The sequence below is a fragment of the Candoia aspera genome, chromosome 7, assembly GCF_035149785.1.
Source record: "Candoia aspera isolate rCanAsp1 chromosome 7, rCanAsp1.hap2, whole genome shotgun sequence".
In the NCBI taxonomy this organism is placed as follows: domain Eukaryota; kingdom Metazoa; phylum Chordata; class Lepidosauria; order Squamata; family Boidae; genus Candoia; species Candoia aspera.
The window spans coordinates 57,643,940-57,665,437 of record NC_086159.1 but is presented as its reverse complement, the minus strand read 5'-3'; positions in this window follow the sequence as shown (position 1 = coordinate 57,665,437).

The window sequence follows — 21,498 nt, the reverse complement described above, 5'->3', positions numbered from 1 at the left end:
GTCCCCCTCATTCAGTGCCATTGTAACTTTGAATGGGACTACCTGTAATAAGGAATATTGGTGGGCAGCAAAGAATCTACCGTTACCTCATTCCGGCAATCCTTATTAAAATTTCCTGCTGGCCTGCTGCTCTGCTGGGTGGTGTGGAAAAGGTCTCTGGATATCATTTGGGGAAAAGTGCAACAGTTGTAAATAATGGTGGAGTGAACAAGTAGAGGTATAGTTAAAGCAAGACTTTAGGACAGATTTTCAGTCCTCCCCAAGATGGGCACCATAAAAAATGCACACACCGCAATCTAAGGAAAATTCTCCTAGAATCATTTAATCAAGTACTTAATCCTGCATTCAGAAGGTGTAGAACTCTGCATCTTTAAGATATAATAAGATCTCCTTGTTTTGGCCTCACCAGTGGAAGCCAATCAGATTTCAGTTAATATTACTGAAAATGTGAATACTTACTACTTTTTATTTTATGTGTGGACACGTTGGGTAATATACTTCCATCACAAATCCAAAAAAACAGTTGTGTAATTATTTTAAATTTGATTTTAATACACATACACACACCCAATCTATGTGGAATAGTTGCATACTTATCCAAATGTGTACAGTTCTGTAAAAAGAAAAGAATATTGGCAAGCAAAAAGGGAAGAACACCCTTTTTGAACATCTCAAGAATGTTTCTTGTTCTGTAAATTTTCTTGCAGTTGGACTGCATGCGCTTCTCTTCAGAACTAGAAGAAAAGTATAGAAAAGGGGTTTGCATGCATTTTTCCCTAGAGAAAAATTCTCTCTTCCATTGCATCATTTGTTCGTTCCAAAACAGTGGGATAGAGCAAGTCCGTTCCACGTGCTGTAGAAACGTTCGGTTATACACAAAGTCACAATCCTATTTACTGACATATAAGAAAAAGTTAAAGCAGAAATTACATAGAAGCTTTGTAATTTGTTCACCTGATCTGTGATGGCCTCCAATTGGGTCAGGATTATGGTACACTATAACATACCGCACTAGGAAATGGAATCCCCCAGGCAGCCCTTTGAACTAAACTCTAATTGCAGCAATTTCTAGTCTTAAGCATAATACTGGAAAAAGCAGTAACCACCTTCAGGAATCATGGACTCCTTCCCTGGTTTTCTGTGCCCCACCCATTTGGTTTTTCTAGGAAAAGAAAGGGGAAACGGATCACTGATCTTGTGCTTTCCATATAATAGCAGCCTCAGCCCACCAGGAAATAAGGACTATAAAAGAGCAAGTAATTTCTGTTGGGCCACAGAAATAATTGTTTGGATGCAGGTGAAGTCTGTTCTTAGGCCAGAATCCACTCCAGCCACTTAGGCTAGAAACCACTTATTGACATAGGCATAAACCTCATTGACACGTTATCTCAAAATTGAGAGAGAGAGAGAGAATGAGAGAGGGAGAGAGAGAAATTTGGTGTAAAATTGTAGAAGTCTGATTTTGAAGCTGACTGGCAATTGCACTGTAAAATGTGATTATAGTATCAAACCTTAAATGTTGTGAAATGTGATTATAGTATCAAATCTTAAATGTTGTGACCCACCATGTCACTTGTGAAGTTATGAACAGATCTGCATTACTGAAGAGTAAGGAGATGTGTAGGTATAAATTACCTGTGTAAGGTTGAGACCACAACACAGACCACCAAAATAGTAGTAAAGATAATGATAACCAAAAAGCCATTTTCAAGGCAGCTGGGATGTGCAGAGAAAGCATCCATCCCTTTATATTTCTCATGCCGCATCCTGTAATGAAATGGGGATTCAACAGTAACGCTCTTATTTTTCTTAGCATTTTTCCTGGTTAGTTGTAGGGTCCATTTGGGTTGCTTGCACTGGGCAAGTCTAGCTATCAACACATGATGCAATGAGTGGGCTTGTTTCTCCACTGGTTTGTTGCAATGCCTGAGGCTGATTGGAGCTGAGGAGTGGCTGACCCAAGGCCACCCAGCTGGTTTCCACCTCTAAAGAGGACTAGAACCTGGGTCTACCTGTTCTTAGACCAGTGTTTCTCAACCTTGGGAACTTAATGATGGGTGGGGACTTCTGGGAGTTGAAGTCCACCTCTGATATTTTGCCAAGGTTGAGAAACACTGTCCTAGACAACCACTTTAACCTCTGCACCATGCTGGTTCTCAGTATCTAGGTACTGTCTTAAAAACTATTTCCCAAATTAGTACTCCCCCCAATTTGTTTTGGGAGTTGTGGTTCTAACATTTAGGATTTTAATGCTAATGCATCTGGAGCACCCCAGGTTTAGGAAAGCTGGCTGAGAAATGCTAAGAGAACACAGTTTTATTAGTAATTATTTTGATTGCCGTGTCTTGGATATATTATGTTGCTCCTTGATGGTTTAAGTAAGCTATACTCTGTGTAGCATTGTGATTTGTATTTTTAATATTATATACTGGTGAATTTCAATAATAATAATAATAATAACCACACAATCAAAATGTTCACTACTAGTAATGTTTGCTTTTAATCTTAGCAGTGTCTCTGAGCAGTAGTTTAGAACTTATTAACATTATTTGGTTCAGGGATAAAACAGGCTGTAGAAATTAAAATGGAACATTTTTTTTAAAAAAAATTGAGTTCTCATAGCATATCAGTAAAACAGAAAGGCTAGACAACACAATAATATAATATAACCTGTTGTAGCAGGAAACTCCACAAAACCTGTTATAATTCCATATATCATGGAAGCGGAGCTCCTAATTAGGTATGCACCCTAAGTGACCTTGCCATGATATTTTTAAGGCACTGTGGAAAAATTAACCCATGCTTTGCACTTCCATGGTTTGATTCCATTACTATTCTAACATTTAATACATGGTAAGCAACTGTTAGCTCAGCAAGATAGTCCAGACAAGAAGTACAACCAAGAGTACTAGCTCTATCTTTATTATTAAGTTACGTTAGCAGAACCTTGTAAGACTGAAAGTATCCCTCTACTCCCTTCCTTTTACTCTTCGGAAAGCTAGGGAGGGTCCCTTCTGAAATATTTCCCACGCCCTCCCTCCTTCTGTGGGCTGAGACACCTTTTACAGCTCGATGTCCAGTCTGCAGCTCTCCCTCCTGTCTCCCAAGGTCATTCCTACATACCATTACAGCAACCTTACTCTGCAGTTATTACTGTTTGTAATTCAGATTGTTTGACTCCTTTTCTGCTTATGCATGTGGCATTTGTTAGGCTGATGAAGCTACTAAGTACTGCTGGCAGTTTATTTGCACTTGATTGATTGAACTTAGGAAAAACTGACTTCAGTTACTGATAGCTGGATTTTATGGAAATTTTAATATAAAACATAAAACTTGATTATTTTTTAGATCCATGATTGGCTGCTAGAATATGAAAAAGGGGAGTCCTCAAATAATTGTGATATTTGTTGTTGTCCCAGACTTTCCAATGTTGATATGAAACATTTTGCTGACCATACTGTTACCAACAGCATGGTTTAAAATTCAAATCCCATCATATATCCATCCAACTCTTCCTTCTATTAGGAAACTACACTGTCCCTTTTGAACAATGGGGCTCATCTCCTTCAGCTGATAATGTATGCCAGCTGGTTTATAAATCTCAGGGCAGGTCTTATCTCATAAGTGTGGAAGCGCATTTTGGATTCCATTAAATCATCAAATTCTTAGTAATTAAATTTTTTTGCTGTATTTTTACTTCCTCAAATATGAGAAATGGCTGATTGTGGGATTATTGTATTGCCTCCTATGATTAAAAAAATACTTCGGAGCTTGATTTTACTGTAAGAGAGAAATCTTCCTCAGTCAGCAAAATGTTTCATATCAACATTGGAAAGACTGGGACAACAACAAATATCACAATTATTTGAGGACTCCACTTTTTCATATTCTAGCAGCTAATCATGGATCTAAAAAATGATCAAGTTTTATGTTACATAACAAATATACTTGGGCCACATACTCAGAAGACATTTTCCAGTTATGAGAGGATTGTGAGAATGTGTCAAAATATCAGCTAATTTAGAACTCTCTAAAAAGTGAGTTGTTTCTATTATTCACAGATGAAGATTGTTGTTACTCAGGATGGATGGACAGAATTGGCTATGGCAAGGCGGTGTCTGATGTAAACTAATGCTATTTTGTGTAGAGCTTTGTAGGTAATCGCCAACACTTTGAATTGGGCCTGGAAGCTTATCAATATCCAGCTGCATTATCCTCTAAATCAGTGACAGAGTTGTCCTACCAGCGTTGGGTACTGCATTCTGGACGAACTGTAGCTTCTGAGTTATCTCCACAGACTACTCTGCATAGACTGTATTGCATAATACAATGCATAGTGATAAGGCATGGTTTATAGTTGCCAACTCGTCATGGTCCAGATAGGGTCTCAACTGGTACCCCAGCTAAGCTGGGTGAAGAACCTCTGGCCATGGCTACCACCTGCTGTTTAAGCAGGAACTGTGAGTCTAGGAATTGTAAGCTAATTCCTTTGAAGGGAGCACAACCTCTCCAAAAGTGACGATAATTTTCACCTCTTGATTAAAGGGGTGGGAGGTAAATCAGTAGGCACATATTTGAAGCCTCTTGCAGACTCAGGGAGACAATACAAAATCAAAGAGATGTCATAAATAAGATCCATGAAAGCAGGTTTTCTTGTACTCAGATATATGGGTACAGGATTACAACTGGATCATACCTATGGTATTAGTAGAATAGAAGTGTGAGGAAGAAACAAAATTGTCCAAAGCAAAGGCAGCAAAGAGTCCCTCCTTGTGGGGGGAGATGGGCGGTGATAAATTTGATAGATAAATAAATAAATAAATTGTGCAGATCTGTATATCCTGAAATAGAAACAAACAGAAACCACATACTTGCATGCTTAAAGATATATACGTATACATATACATAAATTCCCTTCTCACCCATATGGGTGGTATGTAAGGTACCAGAGGCCTGTGAGTTTGAGGTCTCTGCACAGTACCTTAGCTGTTCCTAGCACTGCACACTTCTGGGCAGAGAGCTCTGATGTTGTTCCTGGGATCTGTTGGAGCCACTCTCCCAGCTTGGGAGCCGCAACCCCAACTGCCCCTACCACCACTGGAACCACTTTGGCCTTCACTTTCCACATCCTCTCTAGTTCTTCCTTCAGGCCCTGGTACTTCTCCAGCTTCTCATACTCCTTCTTCCTGATGTTGCTGTCACTTGGCATCTCTACATCTATCACCACCACTGTCTTTTGGTCTTTGTCTATTAACACAATGTCTGGTTGATTGGCCAGTACCTGCCTGTCTTTCTGGATCTGGAAGTCCCACAGGATCTTAGCCCTGTCATTCTCCACAACCTTCTGTGGACTCTCCCATCCAGACTTGGGAGGGTCTAGCCCATACACTGTACAGAAGTTCCTGTACACAATGCCAGCTACTTGGTTGTGCCATTCAGTGTCTGCTGTTCCTGCCTGCATCTTACACCCTGCCACTATGTGTTGGACTATCTCTGAGGCCTCTCTGCACAGTCTGCACCTTGGGTCCTGTCTAGTGTGGTAGACCCCTGCTTCTATGGATCTGGTGCTTAGTGCCTGTTCTTGTGCTGCTATGATCAGTGCCTCAGTGCCTCAGTGCAGTCCAGCCCTTTCCAGCCACTGGTAGTATTTCCCAATGTCAGCCACTTCAGCTATCTGTCAATGGTACATCCCATGCAGGGTCTTGTCTTGCTATGGCAATTCCTCTGCTTGATCTTCCTTCCATGTCTGCTGCTGCCTCAGGCATTCTTTCAACATCTCATCTTTAGGTGCCATCTTACTGATGTACTCCTGGATGCTCTGGGTCTCATCCAGGACAGTGGCTTTGACACTCACCAGACCCCACCCTCCCTCTTTCCACCTGGTGTACAGTCTCTAGTTGTTGGACTTGGGGTGGAAGCCTCCATACATTGTGAGGAGCTTCCTGGTCTTCACATCAGCAGCCTCCATGTCCTCCTTTGGCCAGCTCACTATACTGGCAGGGTATCTGATGACTGGCAGGGCATACATGTTGATGGCATGGATCTTGTTCTTCCCATTGAGCTGGCTCTTTAGGACCTGTCTTACCTGGTGGTACTTGGTTGTTGCTGTCTTCCTTGCCTCATCATGGTTCCCATGTGTCTGTGGGATACCAAGGTACTTGTAGCTGGTCTGTATGTCTGCTATGTGGCCTGCTGGTAGTTCCATCCCATCAGTCTTAACTATCTTCCCTCTCTTTACTACCATCCGGCCACACTTCTCCAGTCTAATGACATCCCAATGTCCTCACTGTAGATCCACATCAGGTGGATCAGTGAGTCGATGTCTCGTTCACTCTTAGCATACAGCTTGATGTCATCCATGTAGAGAGAGGGCTGATGGTAGTTCCACTCTTGAACTTGTATCCGTATCCATTTCTTATGAGAATCGGGCTGAGGGTGTTCAAGCCCATGCTGAACAGCAGTGAGGACAGAGCATCATATGTTTATGTATATGTATATGTATATGTATATGTATAAGTATATGTATATGTATATATATATATATATATACAGTATATATACAGTATATATACATATATATACATATACATATACATATACATATACATATATATACATACAGTATATATATATATATACTGTATATATAAACCTTGCTATGTATTCTGCCCTGCCAACAGACAGAATTTTAGCTATCTGCAGTAGTGCAGGTATTTTATTGTCATATAAATAAAACAATAAAGGTACTTTTTGTATTCTCTTTGCAAAATGGAATATAGAAATATAGAAAATGGAATAAATTCAGGAAGCAGGCAAATACAGATGCCTGTTCTGGCATGAACTGAATAAAATATATTTGCTGAACACTGATAACTTAAGAATAGAGAGTGGCTAGGGGACCTAGCTGAAATTGTAGTTTTGGGTTGCTAACACTGCCACTTGGTGGTTCTCCAAGATGGGAGAGTTGTTAGTGTTATTTTTTGTACATGAAAAGAGATTACAGATTGCATGCAGGGATAATTTATAGAACAAATGTATCTTTTATATAGCACAATAAAAGAATTATAACTGGTATAAATGCATCTACTAATCTATTTACTAGTCATTTAAAAGATATTCCGTCTCCAATATAGAGATATCTGTGTGTGTGTGTGTGTGAGAGAGAGAGAGAGAGAGAAACACTGCCATTGCCACTCCCTCAGGCAAAATAAAATTTCTTTTTATTTCAGAGAAGAACCATTAATTGATAACCGAGATCCAGTATGAATATACATAAATGTCCTATATGCATACGAACTGAAAGGATGTTATACTCATATATCCACAAACTGTCCCATTTTATAGTTCTCTGATCAATTTATGAGCAAATTTCTTAGCTGATGTAATTCTCTATTGTAGCTATCCAAATCTAGAAAATGAAAGTAGCATTCCTGAAAAATAATATAATGTCCTAGAACTTCTGCTAACCTGCAAACCTAGAGACTAAATATTGAACCATGACCAGTGGAGACACATATTAGTCAAGGTTCCCATGACCCATACCTCCTCTAACATTCAGGAGATGAGAAAAAATTACTTTATATGATGTATATTGTGATAAGTGCTGTCTTAATGATATTGAAGTATTTTTCTTAATCTGTGCACTGGTGGACTTAACTTGGAATTGATCCAAAGCACATTCCCCCCACAAAAAATAATCAATTTTGCATTCATTTCTCTCCCCATATGATTTTTGATCCAGTAAAGTTATCGGATTTAATCAGTAATATCAATTCATAAAATTGTGAAACCTCTGGTCAGTATTTTCTTAGACCAGTGTTTCTTAAAGTGTGGTCCCAGGACTCCTTGGGATCCCCCAAGACCCTCTCAGGGGTCTGCAAAATCAAAATTATTTGCCAGCCCAAGTTGAAAAAATAATACAATATTAAAATGCCATCCAACAATCATGAGAAGCAGTAGCGGCAGCAAATGCATCAATTTTAATTTTTAATATAGTAAATATTGATAAAGATAACCCATACAAACAAAAGTTATTTTGGGATCCTCCTGAAAGCTAGAAATATTTTTTTAAAAATTAAGTAACTGGTCCTGCTAGAGAATTAGATAAAATGTACACATTTCCTCTGCATGTGTATCAGTAGTATGATTTTTTTTTTACTGATTAATATCACTTTGATTTGAGTCAGAGGCATCCACAAAGAGAGGCAAGGAAGGCTAAGATGAAAGTAGTCCTGCACCATTGTGATGCAAGATCCACTCATTCTGTCCATGAATCATGTTGTTGCATGCATGCAAGAAAGGAGTGGAGCTTGTGTCATGCTGTTGTGATGCTGTTTTCACATTTTGACAAAAGCCCCTGATTCTGCAGATGCTTCTGGTCTTTGACCGTCCTAGCTGTAATGAAGTAGCAAAGACCAAACGTTCTAAATAGCAGTTCGAAACCGCCAGTGTTCTCTTTCCCTTTTCCTTCTTGATTCAGTCAAGGCCTACCTGCTAAGATCAACTTATGTCAGATAATTTTGTTATGGAGTTCTGCTGTTAGTTTTTTTACAGTCATAGCATCACCTTTTGTTTTGATAAACAATCTTTTCTGAAGTTTAATGGGATTCCAGAACTATTCATCTTCAGGAAATGTCATGTCCAACGGTCTTTATTAATAAGGATGCCTTTGGCATCTAGAAATTTCAATGGCTCCAAGAGGTCATTTAGGCTTCAGAATAGGTTTCTTTCCCCTCATCTATTCTACCTGTTAAAGCTGTTCCTCAGAAGTGAGCTGAGACATCATGTACAAACGCTAAATCTTAATATGAAGAGCTGTTTGATTATTCATATGGTGGACAATAAAAATGTGGCCAGAAACATTGTCAAAAGCTGATTGGACACATGTGTCTCCGTCTCATACCTGTTTGTGACATTTACATCAAATGTGAGGTACTTAGTCAATATTTGTTTCTTCCTTTGATCATTTCCTTGACCTTTTCAGCAAGAAATGGCTTCTCTTCTCATAAGATACAGCACAGGAATTCACTCTCTCTTTCTCTCTGACTTGACAAGACTCCATTCATTTGCTGCTTCCTGTGGTGGACTGAGCTATGAATGCTGCCCCGGGCAAAAATGTAATGGCCTCTATTGTTTGAGCTACTACTATTAAATTAATGGTTCTTAACATGAGGACTGTTAGTAATTGCACTTTGAGAAGGTTGCTACATAGACAGGGCTTGTATTAATACTAGAGCAAAATCAATCCTCCAGTTTCTTATGGGAAAAATACCTGCAAAAAGAAAGAAAGAAAGAAAGAAAGAAAGAAAGAAAGAAAGAAAGAAAGAAAGAAAGAAAGAAAGAAAGGTTTCATTGCCAGTGTCCTTCCAAATGTTTTTAGAATTTTGTATGGTGGTGCCTCTTAGCTTCAGTACTGTTGCAAAGTAGTGGTCATGCTAGTGTTATTACTACCTTTTAGACATGCCTCCATCACTGTGTATCCTCTTGGGCAATCCAACAGAGCCATGAAACTCTCTGAAGGGGTATTTCTTATCTTTGAATATTTGAGTGGAGGACTTCCTCAAAGGTGCTTCCTGAATCAGCAGGGACATCTCACTACTAAGATTAAATCAAAGTTCCCCTGACCTGCTTCGTGACCCTTCCACACCCCAGCACTGCAGATTGAATCATACTGGTACCAAGCCAAGCCTAGCAAGACTGTTTTTGCTTTTTTAAGGCCAGAATGATTGTAATTGGATAAAATACAAATATAATAAATAACATTACATTTATTGATTCATTTAGACATCAGATTTATATCTAATACATTTCATTCAGGAGCTCAAGGTAGCATGCATAGTGTTTCTTCTTCCTATTTTCTTTCCCCACAACATCAACCCTGTGAAGTAGGTTGGGCTGAGAGAGAATGACTGGCCCCAAGTCATCCAGCAGGCTTCCTGGCTAAGGGTGGAGTTGAATCTGAATTGTCACTGCTACACCGTCTGGAATAACAATCTTCACTGTATCATCAAGATACCAGTTCTAACCATTTCATATTCTTAGGAAACAGAAGAAAGATAAGTTTTCTTAAACTTTATAATGCCAATCTTTTAAAGAATGCCCCACAAGATAAATTCCTCTATTGAGAAAAGTGCTTTACATTTCAAAAATACAACAGGCTTTCACTTTTGTGCACAACAGAGAATATCTAATGGCTTCCAGTGGGATGCAGTATTCATTTCACTTAAAATGAAAAGTGCCTTTGGTATTTGAACATATTTATGGACCTGGGAAAGTAGAGATATGTTTACAATTTCCATAGTAAACCACAAAAGGATTATACCAAGGCACATGATAAGTACAACTGCCTCAAGTAATATGGGATGTAAAATAAAACAAAAGTCCAGAAGAACATTAACTCTTTTAATAAGTTTCTGTTTTCTGCACTTCCACTTAGATTAAAATCCAGATTGTGGATTTTTTTAAAAAAAATCTGTTTGCTTAGGGGTTTTTTTTGGTTTGGGGGTGCTGTGTTTTTTTTTTTTTTGGCCATTAAATCTTTGATAATGTAACTAAACTAGAAACTTCCTTTTATATGCCTGTGTCTATGAAATAGGCTTCCTCTTTGCTTTTTCTTCCAACAAGACTCTTAGTTCAATCCCCATATATAGGCTATAAGCTCCATCCAGTTATATGGCCTGTGGAATTCTTCACATTCTTCCCCCACCCCATCATCCACAGACTGCTTTTGGTGCATAGCAACTGCTTCTGAACCAAACTCAAAAGTTGATTGGGACAGAAATACATGATGGACAGGCTTTCTGTACAACAACTTACCAATACCTTAAGATCTCTGGTTGAGATTCTTATCTCTTAACTCTTATCAGAAGACCATTATAGGGCAACAATGGGGAGAGATTTCTTTACAGTGCACTATGATTAAGAATTTATCTCTTCATACTACAGATAAGGATTGGACTCTCTAGATGTTGATAATATATACCCCCAAATGCCTAATATGAGAAATATAGTGTCATGTCCCCCGTTGCAATGTATACATACATCACAACGGGGAACATGCCTTTCCGATGAAGGGGAAGGGGAAGGAAGGAATCAGTGCTAATCCTATAAGCGCTGAAAGACAATACAGATAAAGGACAAAGGAGCCATACCTTTGCCCTGACCCGGGAAGCCATCATCCTATCTCCCTGACATCTCTGCATTACCACGGGGGACACACCTGCTCCGGACACAGGAAGAGGACAGAGGCAATCAGTGCTAATCCCCCTGATCACCCATCGAGACTCCGGGTTCACCATCGGGCAAGACTTTGGGATAATGGGGGGTGGGGAAGGATCAGGTCCGCACCGCGGGTATTTACCGGCTGCCTCGCACGCCATGTGCTCATTCCTGTCTTTCTCAGTGTATGCATTCTATTCCTAATAAACCAGAAATCCTTAGCCCTGGCTAATGAGTTTGTGTTTTTATTGGAATAAGGGCAACCATCACATATAGGGAGTTGTATTTCAGCAACATCTGGAGAACTTCATATTATCATAGTATCCTTCTGGTACAAAATTTTTAGTGACAGAATTACTACAAAAGAGTCAGATGCTTTCCAGAGCTGGCTTGTTGCATCTATTTATCTTGTCCAACACTCCAATTAAATATAAGGAACTGATAGTCTATTTACTTTGGGCAACAAAACTAATTACTGTTCAAACATTGGAAATTTCTTGAAAACTTAACAATTGATTTGTGGATTTAAAAAGCTTTCTCAATTGTTTTAGTACAAAACAATTCTGATAACCTAGAATACTGAACTTCCAGAGGCAAGAATCACACTTTTATCACATTTGGGCAGAATATGCTCATTATGTTAATCATAATACAGGTATAACTTTGTCAACTCTCACAGTATATGGAAATTATGAACAACTTTTTTCTTAATGGTGCCTTTTACTTTTTATCTAATTTATTTTTTGTAATAGTCCTTATTATATATTCATTGTTTAGCTATTTTTCTCTTGTGTAAACTGTTGTTCAATAAATAAAATAAGTAAGTAAATATTATTATACCTGCTATAGTGATACAACTGATTGTGATACAGCTGTACAAAATTTAGTATAAACATTTTGGTATCAGTTGAAACTATCCATTTTAAGGTTTAAATTTGGTTGTCCTGAGTAGGTTTTGTTTTATTTTTTATTTATTTTTATTAACCTGGCCTCAATGTAGTCACTGTATAGTTCCTTAGTATCCACAAGAATGAATGGTAAGCTAAAAATAATTTTAACAAAGAATTGCAGATGGCTGAATATAGTAACTGTTTGAGGCTTTCAGTGACTTTCCCCTAGACAGAGAAAAGTCAGTCAAAATAAAAGGAAATTCAAGTAGAAAACTTCTATGAAGAGAAGAGCAAGAGACAACATCTTGGAGAGCTCCAGATGTGTCCTTCTGATTGAGGTCCTCCACAGTTAAGACAACAGTAGGAAATTGTCCCAGTCACACATCTTTCTGAAAACAATGGCAGAGTAAGTCCTGTAACCTCCACTGCTGCTCTAGAAACCATGGTTCCATTTAATTATAGCACATTCCAGAAGACTGTAAACCATTTAACGTTGAAAAAAAAATGGTTTCCACTGAAGGGGCTCTAATGCCCAAGTGAGGTAATCTGTGCACTAAGGTTTTGCATTATCATTCCCATGCAGAAAATTCCAAAAGGTAGTCATTTGTTTGCACAGTCCAGATTTAAATACATTGCTTTGAAAATCATAAGGACTGGGCAAAGCTCTAAAACTCCTGATCTGCTCTGTCTAATGCTGTTGGCCAAGGTTCTGAAAATCATCCAAATTAGGAGAAAAAATAATGAATCCTTTGTTCCACATCTGCTGTTCACCCTTAATTTTCTATTTTGTCTAATATTTAACTCACTCTTGACAGCCATTACCTGGAATCTAATTAGCTCCACCCCTTCCAGAGTAGATATTTGACCTATCAAAGGGTCTTTCTGATTTTACAGTGAGGTTGTGAAGTTAAAGATCCTGTTGGTAATTACACCTATGTGCTAAATGATTTTGACAAGGCCTTATCTTCCTATTTTTAGAAGTGGCCATTCTTGTGAGAATCTTTTTCATACAGAAAGGTATGAGGGCTAGAAGTCATGACAAACAGGTCCTAAATAGAATATGGAAGTAAGCGTGGCAAGAAACGGATTTTGGAAGAGGATGAAAGAAAAGAATGTGAAAGATATGGAATTAAAAGAAACTGGAACTAATAGCAAGTATTAATAAGTGTCATGAGTGCCGTTGAGCTGAAGTCATCAGCGCAATGGCACACATGACAATAGCAAGGAAACAGGAGAAGGGGCTCAAGATAAGTAGCCATCAACTCACAACGACTAACGGCCAACAAACAATAACTAAACGGATCACGGAGCACACCCGAGCCATCAGCGCCAATACAACGGGGATCGCCCAGCTGACAGCAATCACCGGATGAATAGAAAACCCGATGATGGGCGATCCCGGAACGCCAGCGGGGCCTCACAACCCCTCACCCACCGGCAGGGCAATGTATTGGACAAAGGGGGGTGACGTGACCGCGAGTGAGGGGACGCTGACCGGCGCGGGGTATTTAAACCCCGCACCGGCGCGCTCCTGTCACTCTCAGCTTTTTTCTTCCGACGCTGTAACTGCGCTGTGAATAAACCAGAGCCTGATCCATCGAACCAGTGTCTGAGTATTATTCAGAGGCAGGCAGCGCATGACATAAAGCTGAGAGTCATAAACTCAGCCTCGCCGAGCCCCACCGGACGACAACGAGCCGCGGGAGGAATAGACGGCGAGAAGACCAGCAAAATGAAGCCGGAGCGATGCGGGCAAGGAGGGCGAGCCGCGCGGCAAGAGACAGAGGAGGACCGACCAAGGCCAGAGGCACCGCGGACTCCCGGAGCCATGGACGCCCACCCCACCCGACCCGAGCCTCAGCTCCAACCCCAAGGGGAGATGGCGACGGAGGCAACCCGACCGCGGGAGGGAGCAGCATGCCTTCCGAAACCAGCGGAGGACCCCGCGCCCCACATCGCACCCCAGCAACGGGCGTGGAGCGACAGCCCAACGGCGGTCAACACGGAGGAGGACGATGGAGACACCCAGCAGACGGCGGAGGAAGCAGACCAGCGGCAGAGGGAGGATGAACCCCACTGGCAACCCAGCCCCGCTGACGCACCAACGGAACCGGCCCCAGCGGCGACGCGGGCTGTGGACGAGGAGGCACGAGCTGAACTCGCAGCCATGCGGGCTCAACTGACGGAACTCCGGACCATGCTCCAGTCGCTTATGCCCCCCGCGCCACCCAACGACGTCCCCGCACAGGCCCACACCCCGAGCGAAGCACCGAACCCCCACGGGCCAGCGGAGGGTCAGCAGACGGCACAGGCGGACGACACCACAGACCGGGAAGCGAGAGGCAGGGCCGCGCAAAACGCCCGGGCCCCAAAGGACTTCCCCATCTTCTTCGATGGGAACCCCACGAAACTCTCGTTCTTTGTAACGAACGCCAGGGAGTTCATGGGGAGGCACGGACACTCCTACGACTCCGAGGCCGACAAGATCGCCGCCGTGGCGATCAAACTACAAGACAGGGCGGCGGACTGGTATGTCCAACTGTACGAGTCCAGCTCCCCCGCCCTCGCCACCTTCCCTGCTTTCATCAATGAGATGAAAAACTACTTCGAAGACCCCCTAGCCAAAGTAAGGGCGAAAAGTGCACTCCAAAGACTTAAACAGGGCACACGCACGGTCCCTGACTACGCCCTAGAGTTCAAAGCCCTCGCGGGGAAGGTCAGCGACTGGTCCGAGACCACCCTGCTGGAAATGTTCAAAAGGGGGCTCAATCGCAACGTTCTCCAATGGGCCCTCTACCGCGACGACCCGGAAACGCTACACGGGTGGATCCACCTCGCGGGGAAAGCCGAACACGCGCACCGCACCTTCCTCATGACAACCACGGAAGACACAAACTATGCCGGAAAAAAGGTACCCGCACCACACGTGGGGATGGCCGGCCCCTTATACCCAAAAAAGAAATTCAATCGGGAGCCCTGCGGGAAGTGTGGCAAATTAGGGCACAAGACGGTGGATTGCTTCGCCAACCGACCGCCGACCAGTGCGCCTAAACCCACCCCGAAAATTAGCCCCAAACCACCCAACCTGGGGCCGCCCCCTCACCGCCGAATGACCGTGGCCACAGCGACACCAGAGGAAGGCTGGGACGCCTACTGGGGGGAAGAGGATAACGTAGACCCCGACCAGCCGGCGGGAAAAGCTCCCCGCCTGCCCTGAAACGCGTTGCGAGGCAGGCAGTGGGCCAGCAGCGCGGACCACCTCGACGGAACGACGAAAGCCCCGTAATAATGGCGGCAATCAAACTCTCCGCCGGCAACGGAGCCACCACGGCCGCGGCACTAGTGGACTCGGGGTGCTCAAAAAACCTCATCCACCCCGACCTAGTCGCCAAACTCGACCTCTGCTGCTTCCCCCTCCCCACGCCGCTGGCATTCCACCAGCTGGACGGCTCCACAGCGGGAGGGAAACCAGCCACGCTGCAAACCGAGCCGGTCACCCTGCAAATGGGCACTCACACCGAACGCACATCGTTCGTCGTCACCCACATCGGACGGCCCATTGCAGTCCTGGGGATGCCATGGCTCGCGACAAACAACCCGCGCATCAACTGGGAGACCCGCACCTTCACCTTCGGCGACGGCGAGTATCGAGCACCAGTTCCAGCGGGCAGAACCAACCCCACTGTAGGACGAGCGGAGGCGACTACACAAGACAACGCCGCTACCACAGCAGACCTACCGAAACAATACGCCGGAGAGGCAGAAGCTGACCAACTACCCCCCCACCGCAAGACGGATTGCCGGATCGACCTACTGCCCGACGTCCCCTTACCGAGACCAAAGATCTACTCGATGACCCCGAAGGAGATGGCAACCCTCCGGGAGTTCATCGATAAAAACCTAGACAGGGGATTCATAGAGCCAGCATGCTCACCGGTCGGAGCCCCCGTCTTATTCCGGGAGAAGAAAGACGGCACCCTACGGCTCTGCACTGACTACCGGGGCCTAAACGCGGCTTCCCTGTCCAACAAATACCCCTTACCCCTGGTGAAGGACATGCTCGCCCACCTGTCCACGGGCAAAGTCTTTTCCAAACTGGACCTTCGCGAGGCGTACTATCGCATCCGAATCAGGGAGGGGGACGAATGGAAGACTGTGTTCAACTGCCCCCTAGGCGCCTTCCAGTACAAAGTACTGCCCTTCGGACTCGCGGGGGCCCCTGGGGTGTTCATGCAGCTCATCAATGAGGTACTGCATGAACATCTGTTCAAAGGGGTCCTGGTCTACATCGACGACGTCCTTATTTACACAAAAACGCACGAGGAACATGTGACCCTAGTCAGGCAAGTCCTCGACAAGCTCAGAAGGGCGCAGCTCTATGCCAAGCCTACAAAGTGCGAGTTTCACAAAGCGCGCATAGACTACCTGGGGTACCGAATCTCCGGGGACGGCATCGAAATGGACCCCGCAAAAGTCGAGGCGGTGCTAAACTGGGAGCGCCCCCGCAACAGACGCCAACTACAGAGCTTCCTCGCGAATTTTTACAGGTCATTCGCCCGGGGGTTCGCAGAGATAGCCCTCCCCCTAACGGACCTACTCAAAACCAAAGGGGTGGGGGACACCCGACGCGCCAAGAACCCGGGCACAGTGCTGAATTGGACTCCCGCGTGCCAGACCGCATTCAACAAGCTGAAAGCGCTGTTCACTACGGAGCCAATCCTCGCGCACCCGGACCCAGAACGGCCGTTCGTGGTCCAAGCCGACGCCTCAGACTTCTCCCTGGGGGCCATCCTGCTACAGAAAGACCCTACGGGACTCCTGAAACCATGCGCCTACCTGTCAAGGAAGTTCTCCGAGACAGAAAGGCGATGGCACGTCTGGGAGAAAGAAGCCTTCGCGGTAAAATCAGCGCTAGAGACATGGAGACACCTACTCGAGGGAGCCACCCAACCATTCGAGGTCTGGACCGACCACTGGAACCTCGAGGCCCTACGAACGCCCAGACGCCTTAGCCCAAAACAGGTCCGATGGGCCCAATTCTTCAGCCGCTTTAATTTCCATCTGAAGTTCATGCCGGGCAAAAAGAACTTCCTGGCCGACGCCCTCTCCCGACTGCCCCAAGACGAAGAGCCTGCCCCAGACACCATTGGGACGGTCCTATCCACCTCGCAACTGGGGATGGCCGTGACCACCCGAAGCGGCGCTCGGAGGCAGCTCGACTCTACGGCGCAGCCGACGGCGGGACAACCGGCGACCGGAAGAAGCCAACCGCAACTACCAGGGGGAATGCGCACGGACCTCGCCGCCGCCCTCAAAACCGACCCCTGGTTCCTGGCAAACCCCGACAAGGTAACGATGGCACAGGACCTAGCATGGGGGGAAGGCAGAATCTACATCCCGGACTCGCAACGCCAGGCGATCTTGCATAGGTCACACGACGCCAAACAAGCGGGACACTTTGGGTTCCTCAAGACCCTACACCTAACACGGCGTCAATTCTGGTGGCCTGCGCTCAGGCGAGACGTAAAAGCATATGTAGCGTCCTGCCCAACGTGCGCTAGGGCCAAACGGGCACCAGGCAAACCCGCGGGGCTATTACAACGGGTGGCAGAACCCTCCCGCCCATGGGAGGAAATCTCTATGGATTTTATAGTGGACCTCCCACCCAGCCAGAAGAAAACGGCCATTTGGGTGGTGAAGGACTACTTCTCAAAGCAGGCCCACTTCATCCCCTGCACGTCGGTCCCATCCGCACAACAGCTAGCCAAACTCTTCCTCATCCACGTGTACAGGCTACACAGATGTCCCGCACGTGTGGTGACCGACAGGGGCACACAGTTCACCTCCAAATTCTGGCGGGCCTTCCTAAAGCTGACGGGGACCCAACAGGCCCTATCTACGGCCTGGCACCCCCAGACGGACGGAGCCACAGAGGTTCTTAATGCCACCTTAGAGCAATTCATACGCTCATATACTAACTATCACCAAGACGACTGGGCTGAACTGCTCCCGTTCGCCGAAGTCGCATACAACAACGCCGTCCACACGAGCACGGGGAAAACTCCGTTCGAAGTAGTCTCGGGGCGCGACTTCATCCCCATACCGGAGCTACCTCAACCCCCGGAACCACAGGTGGACGCTAGCGACTGGGGACGGAAGATCGCGGAATCATGGCCAATAATCACGGCGGCGCTGAAGGATGCACAGGCAGCCTACAAAGAGCAGGCCGACAAGCACCGGCGCCAACAACCGACGTTCCAAGCGGGGGATATGGCCTACCTATCAACCAAGTTCCTAAAGTCAACCCAACCCTCGAAAAAACTGGGGCCTAAGTACATCGGGCCGTTCCGAGTCACCCAAATAGTGAACCCGGTAGCAATACGCTTGGACCTGCCACACAACCTACGGAGACTCCACCCGGTGTTCCACACCAGCCTCCTGAAACCGGCAACCACCTCTCGATGGCACCCAAGCACGCCACAGCCCTCACCGGTGATGATCGACGGGCAACACCACTTCGAGATAAGGGACATACTCGACTCCCGCAAGCAACGAGGAACTCTACACTATCTGGTCAGGTGGAAACACTTCCCCCACCCGGAATGGGTGACGGCGCACAACGTTAACGCGCCTGACCTAACCAGAGTATTTCACCGGGCATACCCCGACAAGCCACAACCAAGGTCAGCAAGCCGCCCCCTGCAAACCCCCCCCCGCAGGCCCCCCCCGCCTCCCGTGCCCCAAGGGAAAGGGCCCCCCCAAGCCCGCGACTTGGGTGGACCTCCCCCCCCCGGGACTCACTCCCCCCGCCCCGGGCCCACGAGGTGGTGACAAGCGTTCGCCAGCACCCTCCCCCCGCCCCCCCGGCCGCGGGGGAGTGGCAAGCAAGTCAACAGGGCAACCTGGGGGCAACGCCCAGGAGATATAACAAAGGCGACGCACTTTAAATGGAAAAAAAGAAGGGCCCTACCTGGAGCTGATAAGCACCCGACCAGCCACGCCTCTCTCCTCGCCGAACTGAGCCAAACAAACAGGGTGTGGCGGGAGCATGCGCACGCCAGGACGTGACCCGGGCATGCGCACCATGGACACACCCTGGGAAGGCACGTGGTAGAGGGAGGAGCAAAGGGAGGGGCGACAACTACTCCGGCGGGAATTTTGAAAAAAAAAAAAAAAAAGTGCCGTTTTGACAGCTCCACCGAAAAAAAAAAAAAAAAAAACCAGAAAACCGGGGGGGAGCACTATTCGGACAGGGGGCAGTATGTCATGAGTGCCGTTGAGCTGAAGTCATCAGCGCAATGGCACACATGACAATAGCAAGGAAACAGGAGAAGGGGCTCAAGATAAGTAGCCATCAACTCACAACGACTAACGGCCAACAAACAATAACTAAACGGATCACGGAGCACACCCGAGCCATCAGCGCCAATACAACGGGGATCGCCCAGCTGACAGCAATCACCGGATGAATAGAAAACCCGATGATGGGCGATCCCGGAATGCCAGCGGGGCCTCACAACCCCTCACCCACCGGCAGGGCAACGTATTGGACAAAGGGGGGTGACGTGACCGCGAGTGAGGGGGCGCTGACCGGCGCGGGGTATTTAAACCCCGCACCGGCGCGCTCCTGTCACTCTCAGCTTTTTTCTTCCGACGCTGTAACTGCGCTGTGAATAAACCAGAGCCTGATCCATCGAACCAGTGTCTGAGTATTATTCAGAGGCAGGCAGCGCATGACAATAAGGAATCATATGATCTAAATAGTACAGTATGTATAACCAATACTTTTTATTTCAGAAAATATGTAGTGTAGTTAAGTAAAAGCTCAGAAAACCACATAAATTCAGTTTCAAAGAACTTCCATCCAATAGTAAATAATAAGAATAGGAAAATCTAATTCCACAACCATTACCACAAGCATTGCAAATATTTGTAATGTAAACAGACTCTGGCACAATGGCTTTAAGGAAGGCATTTTAGCCTTAGTTTTATAATACAGTATGAGATAATGATTACAACTGTAAAAGTGTTTGTATTTAAATCACTGTAAGAATAGAGTTATTTGTCAGTAGGAGCCATTCAGCAAAAGTGTGAAGGCTGCCTAGGGGAGTTTGGAGGACAGAAATGAAGGTATAATTCTGACTTTCAACAGTACTGAGTGTAGTGGTAATGCGAAAGGCCATGATATTTCAAGGAGTTTAAGTGACATATTTTGACTTTTCTCCTTCACACGAAGCAGCTTAGACTTTATTTTGAGTCATACTAATGTTTAGCTGTTTGTTTTTTATTTCTCTTCAAAATGTGGGGGAGAAAAAGAAAACCCCAAGATTGTTTATGTTAACACTAGCTTCTCTGTATAGCTTCCCAGGCTCTTGGATTATGTCATAAACAGGTTCTCCAGATCCTGGGAACTATCCAGTCAAGGTCAGATCCTGCAGCCTCTGTACCATGGGAAGAGGGTCACAAGGGCCAGACTCGATAAAAACCTTAGTATTACCTCTTGAGTTTGGGAGCTTGGCCACAGACCTGAGCACTGGGCGTTGTGGAAATGGAGCTGCCCTGGGGTATCTCTACTGTCCTTATTAAGGGGTTCCTGAGAGCCTATGGGAGATTGGGTATCAACATGCTTGGTATATTATGATTTTTCTTTCTTTATGCTATGCTGTTTATGCTTCTGTTTAATCTGCCTAAATTGTGTTTCTGTTTAAATCTGTTTGCTTAAGTTAATAATAAAGCTTAAAATCTCTTTATCCACTGGTGTGCTTATTGTCTCTGGATCTAAAAGAACCAATTGTCTGAGCACCTGATCCCTGCTTGGACGCTTGGCAGAATACTGAGGACATTATCACAGCATTAAAACAAGGCATAAAAGTTTATGTATTTAGAAATTAAATGGTTTCAGTACAAACAAATAAAACAAATGCCAAAGTGCATAGCTGAACAATGCTTTTTAATACCAAGTAGATGATGTTTCAACATAATTTCATTTTGTTTCCCACTTACACTCCCATTAAAATGAACTGTTTTGATTCCTTAGCACATGTCTGCACAGCTGCAGTCTAATTACAAGTCCCCCCTCTCACTCACACACATACACACATGCACACATTTGAAGACAATTCTTCTGAAAAGCAATGAAAATACAAATATTCTCCTATATAACAGCATTCTTCTATATAATCTCTCAACAGGATATCACTAAACGTTCTCATTAGGGAATTTTTCTTTAAGAGTGAGGGAGAAAGAAGAATTTTCAAAGACTGAATCCTTAATTTGAAGAATGTGACATTAAGCCGCTTTAGATTTAAAGTATCCCAGATGTCTCAATCAATTCAAATCCAACTGGTTTCAGATTCCTTGAACTGAGTTAAGAAAGTGAAACAATAACTCA